This window comes from Cryptomeria japonica, chromosome 7 (genome assembly GCF_030272615.1).
Source record: "Cryptomeria japonica chromosome 7, Sugi_1.0, whole genome shotgun sequence".
Classification (NCBI taxonomy): domain Eukaryota; kingdom Viridiplantae; phylum Streptophyta; class Pinopsida; order Cupressales; family Cupressaceae; genus Cryptomeria; species Cryptomeria japonica.
This window is the reverse complement of record NC_081411.1, coordinates 341,075,820-341,081,819: the sequence shown is the minus strand read 5'-3', so window position 1 is coordinate 341,081,819 and position 6,000 is coordinate 341,075,820. Positions and strand designations below refer to the sequence as shown.

Here is a 6,000-nt window from a genome sequence, read left to right as displayed (position 1 = left end):
TTACTTGGTTAACAATAGGATGTGGTGCAAGCAATAATCTTGTCAAAATTTCTCTACTCAAAGTTGTTTTCTTTTATGATTTTACCATATGTTTGATAAAAGTAAATTTTAAGTGCTAAAGTGTAAAGTATTGGAGCATAAGATCAGAAATGGAGCTGTTATAATGTGTGTGTTTTCAACACTGCTCAATTATAATTATAATTAAAAACAAGAGATAAAAAACGCACAACCAAATTCATATCTCAAAGAAGAGATAAGAAATAGTAAATATGCATCTCACATACACCAAACCAAACAAATTGTCTACCTGAATATCTATAGGTAAACTGTACCTCAAAATGAAGCAAATTGCTATCTGCAATTTTTTTGAGAAGATGCCAAAAAAGGCAAAGAAACCATGTGAAATTGAACAATGTGCACATCCCTTTTTTTTTTAAATCACAACTTTTGTGTACTTATCTGGATTCATTATGGATTCAATGTGATAAGATCTATATAGATTTTTTAAGATCTTTCTTGTGAAGATTGGTAAATACATGGTTGCATCCAACTGGATCTCATTGCTAATGTAGCACAACTGAAACTGGAAGCAAACCTCTATGTAGTTATTTGCATAAAAAACAAGAGCTTTGCTATAGCAGGAGTCCCTGCCTTGTGCAAGTAATGAGAGGAATGAAGCATTGCAGTAGGTAGATAGTAAAACTTTATAGCATTTGTAAAAACAATTGACTAATTTAAACATTTTCATTAGCCAAACACAATAAATGTTAAGAGTGAACAAATATACATTTCAAGTACACGACACAGAAACATGATAAACTTTTTCTTTCCATATAATATAATTTCAAAAACAGTTTACAAGTGAAATTCGTTGCAAAAATGATAAGTGGTTGCAGTGCTCTAAGAACAACTTTTCAAAACTAGAGTAAAGTGAAAGTTTGGAAAGTATGATGTCTAATACAATGTGTTATGAATGTATCTGAAGAGTGCACAAAATTTGCATTTACAAAAAGTAAGGATAATATCGAATGTTTGTTGTGAAAGATATTTAACTAGTTATTTACAAAACAAAAATAAGATCGATGTTTCTTTGAAAATTATAGGTATGTGAATAGTATTTTGAGCTATCCGGTAGTTGAACCAACTTTTGCTTGTTTTCAACTTCTCTTTTACGAACCTGTAGAATGAAGAAAATTAAAATGTTAATTATAGAAGTTTGAGAGTAGTGTAAGGAAATGATGAGGAAAAATCCAAAAACAGAAAAACAGAATTAAAAAAAATAGGAACGACATTTAATTGACAACTAGTAAATACAATTAAAGTATCCTCCTATTAGTTGGGATCAAATTAAGATAAAGTGATCAGTGCCTCAAAATATTATTACTAACAATTCGATTAAAATTAAAATTAAAAAATTCAATCAAAAACAATCTGTAGTCGATTTAAATACATTCAAAGATCAAGCTCTGAATTCTTGATTCCTTTACAAAACTAAACTTGAATTCAGATACATAAGAAGCAAGTACCTGTAATTTAAATTAAATTGCTATTGAACTTGTGCAGAAAAGTTATTATTAAATAGTCTTCAAACATTGTACATGACTCGCATACAAACATTACAATAGGTGTTAAGCTTGGCTTCTTCTAGTTTTGTATTAAGAATCAAATCTGTAATAGCCACGGTGTACTGAACTTATGAATGACGGATGGACATATCAAATGTTATCATTATATGAAGATACAAACATGTGGAGCTGTGTTGATAATTATGGGTTAGGGAAGCACCAGTTAATGTTGTTATTGGCTTCTTGGTTTTATTCATTGGATGGACAAGCAAACTGAAGTAATCTGGTTTGCAGTAGCCATAAGCATCTCTGCTAAGAGAATAACAGTGTGTAAACTGCAAAGTCGTAAAGCAGAAAACCATAGAAAACAAAGGTGAGAATTTAATCTATTTTAAAAGACTAGAACAGAAAATTTATGTAATCCTCCGATGCTTGACAGGACTTAAACAAATGTTCAAAAGAAATGTAAGCTAGAAACATTTTCAAGAAAGAATTGGAACACGTATTCTTAAACAAGCATCAATGCTTACTTAGAAGCCCTGATGCAAATATTTAAACCAATATGGGAAATTAGATTCTCCAGAAAAAATTTCCGTCGCAAATCTGCAAGGAATCTTAGAAAGCTTTCTGGAATTATGAGACGCAGAAGAAAATAGAAAGAAAGTTATGTTTTCCAGAAGGATACAGGTATATCCTTAAGCATAGGCAACCCACATGAACCATGTGAAAAAACCAACAACACGTTCCCTTGCCATGTCCTTTCATGCTGTGAAAGAGAGAGGCAGGGGACAAGAACAAAAACTAAAGAGAATAATAACAGAGATGAATGGAGATGCATTCACAATACCATGTATTCATATACATTTCAAACTATACAAAATGTTTGATTGCATGAAAGATAAACAAGCAGTTGCTATTCACTAATTGCCCGCACACAAAAAATACAAAATTTGTCAACCTTTGTTTTTTAACCGCAAACTTATTGTATCCTAGTGTTGCCATAGCAACTCTTCTGCTTTGTTTTTCTTCAGACATATAGCATACATTCCACACAATAATGTTCTTCTATTCACTGCATAAGCCTAGGAAAAACAAGGAAATGTAAAAACTAGTAATTACTATTAAATGTGCATTTGGAACTGCACCATATGAAGATCAAAACAAATAAATTTTGTCATTCAAAATTCATTTAAATCTATACTGTTGAACAGAAAATGGTGAATAAAATGAACTGGAGATATTTAAGGTTCACACATTTGAAATGATGGACATGACAGTTAACAGTGAGAAGAGAAATTGTGTTTGGCAAAGATAGTGTTACCTTAAGAGTACAGTGTAGTGGACCAAAATTTTCTTGGAAAACGCAGACTTCTTTTATAGACTCTGCAATTTGCACAAAACAATGAATTCAATATCAGTATTAGTTATGAATAATTATGTTTGTAAATTGTAAGTATATAAAAGAGTGGTTTTAAGAAAATTACACTGCTGGCCTCTTTTGCAATGGCAATGATGGAATTGTCCATGGCAAGTGTCAATGTTCCTTGGATGTCAAACTTTCACATCAGGTAGATTAGTCTAGAAGTGCCTTCCTCATAATGTTCAAATGGTATCTTTGTAAGTTCAAGAAAGTTATATTGCAAAAGTTTGTTGTGTAAGTTGCAGTCAATATTTGCATTTTTAGTCTCAATTGTGCATTGCAAAAGGGTTGGTATGAAAAAGTTGTCGTTGATGCACATGTTGTGCAGTGGGATATGTTGTTGGTAGAAATGTGAGCCGTAGAGACTATGTGATGGCATATGTTGCAAAGTGGTTGAAATGGTGGTAGATAGACATTTTTGTCCTCAAGATTCCAGCAACCTGCCATTTGAAAAAATATTTTAGTAAACTTGTTAAATGCTTGATGAATTTAGTGAATCATAATAATTGTATTGTTTTTAGTATTGAGTATGTTGGTTACCTGGGTATTTGATGAACCAAGTGTTTGCAGAGAAGATTTGGTACATTCGTCATTCAATTCACCAATGAAGGTGGACAAACTTGATTTTATGTTACTTGCTCCTCTAGTGCCATTGCGAATGACATTTTTAAGTAGAAGAAACTTTGATTTTGTTGGAGTGAGGAGTTTTTCCAGGGTTGCATAGGAATTGGTATGAATTTTTGGAACTGTCAGCTGCAAAAGACAGAAATATGTTAGCGAGCATGCTTAACTAATTATAGGATGCATATGAATTAGACTGTGGTATCAAAAACTATCTTACAGTGGCTGTATCAGATGGTAATTCTCCATCTTTAACTTGGACTTGAAATTCGGTTGGCTCTTGTTTGTGAGCTGTTACAAGTACACCTACTGTTCCAAACGAATAGCTATCCGTTGAGTGGATTAGTTGTGATATGGTTGTGTCAGGTGTTAGCTTTTGTTGCTTGCATACTTTATCAATACTTTCAATCATTGTTTTAGCAGTCAGTTGTAGACAATAATCAGCATCTCCTCTTTCATATTGGCTTTTTTTCTTTACAGTGAATTCCTTTAAATGCACACTTGCACCAAGGAATAATTGGGGCAAAAATGTCTATTAGTTTATTGTTGATGTTGACTGCTATAGTCATTTGTCCGTGGCTATCAATGAGATCGACATGTGCAATTGGTGGTTTTGGTCTGCTGCCTGTGTTGTTTTTAATAGCAAGGCCATTTGTGACCAGTACATCACCTTCGGAAGCAGCAACAGATTGTGTCATACAGATTTCAATTATGCTTGATGCATGAGGTATTGCCAACTTTGACCTGTGATCAAGTGAAATAATTTGATATTTAGAGTATTGGGAGAGTTTGTGTGTGTAAAATTAGAATGTAGATATAAGAAGAATTGGAAGAATAATAGTAATATAAGGAATCGAGAAGAATTGATATATTTTTTTAAAAATAAGATATGTATTTCTGGAATTTGAGGAAGATACGTGCCTTTTTTATTCTTGATTATCATTTGAGCAGCTTGCATTGTCTGGTGGGTTATCTTGATGAGAGTCTACTTGTGAACTGCAAAGCAATGGGTTAGGTTATTTAGCATCAATAATGGCAAGATACAATAGAAAACAGACATATCTTGCTATAAATAAAAGGGAAGTCTGTAATGGTTGTACATATTTTCATGATCTGTGCATTTTTTTTATGGCAAGTTGTGCTCAAACATTGTGTCTTCGATTTTGGCTTGTGCAAGAGCTATGGTCTGCAACAAAATGAACACTATTTTGTTTTGGTCAATCTGCAATCATAGCAAATAGTATTTAAAAATTGAGAACAAACAAAAGCAATGTTAAAATGTGTCTTTTTGTAAAAGTATTCAAATTTATGTTCAAAAGTGGAATGTTAAGGATTTTGTCTTTCTTTTAATTCCTTAGCCAATATTCAATGCTATCTAGTTATTTCTGATTATGAACTGAAACTTCTTTGTTTGCAGGTGGCAGTAGATAATATTTATTGATTTCGATATTTCTCCAGCATTCTTCACGGCACATATATATAGGCATTGCCTTGTAAGATCAAGGCATGCCTTGACCGGACATGTCTGTCTCATGACATGTCCGATCGAGACATGTCTTGATCAAGGGTGGTGCCTCTTCATAATGCAAACCGATAACTATCGGTTAATATAAATGACGATACATAAGAAATGATAATCGATGCCAATCGGTTTGTGATTTAATGCACTTTGATTATCATTGTAACCGATAATGAATCAGTTAGTTTCTAATGCAATTTTAGTTATCATTAACCGATCACTAATCAGTTTATTCTTAATGTTATTTCATGGTAATCGATGGTAAATGCAACCTGATTATGGATCGGTATAAGAGAAAAAAATATGTTAATATGATAACTATTGTAGTTATCATATGACAACACTAATTATTAATTAGTGTTGTCATATGACAACTAGAATAGATATGCAGAACCGATTACAATCACAGCATATAAATGAAATCACTGCATAGCAAATACAATCATATCTCGATCAATGATAGAAATGCTTATAAAGATGATTATGATGTCTACCATTAGCATGTAGATTTATCGATAGGATAGATGATTGAATGAGAGACATCATTTATCTCTCATTCAATCATTTATCTTACCGAAGTTACATTGTTTCAACACACCCTCTTAGCTAGGGAAGATAAATGGAGATCTATGTAAGCATTGAAATAATCATCTAATTATATAGCATCACATTTCTCATAATAGAATGTATTACATGACCTCATAATACAAAAGATCAAGTCACATATGCTCGTGACATGATGTATCACATAACACGTGATACAGAAATATATCACATCATCTCGTGATATAGAGATATCACATAGCATGTGATATCAGTATCGCATAACACGCGATACCTTGGATATAAAATAATTTGAGAATATTGAATTCTCT

At 32.3% G+C, this 6,000-nt stretch overlaps 1 long non-coding RNA gene across 5 annotated transcripts in view; it reads right to left on the bottom strand.

The window, feature by feature from the left end:
• Positions 1-812: 812 nt before the first annotated feature.
• LOC131028746 (uncharacterized) overlaps positions 813-6,000 on the bottom strand; it is a 55,988-nt gene continuing 50,800 nt past the window's right edge. For 4 of the 5 annotated variants that reach the window (XR_009102649.2, XR_009102647.2, XR_009102651.2 and 1 more), the window contains 5 exons: positions 3,827-4,350; positions 3,526-3,738; positions 3,050-3,425; positions 2,887-2,948; positions 813-1,177 (listed from right to left, as the gene is read on the bottom strand). This is a non-coding gene — a long non-coding RNA (uncharacterized LOC131028746). The remainder of the gene's footprint in view (positions 1,178-2,886; positions 2,949-3,049; positions 3,426-3,525; positions 3,739-3,826; positions 4,351-6,000) is intronic. The other variant, XR_009102650.2, reaches the window with a different exon arrangement.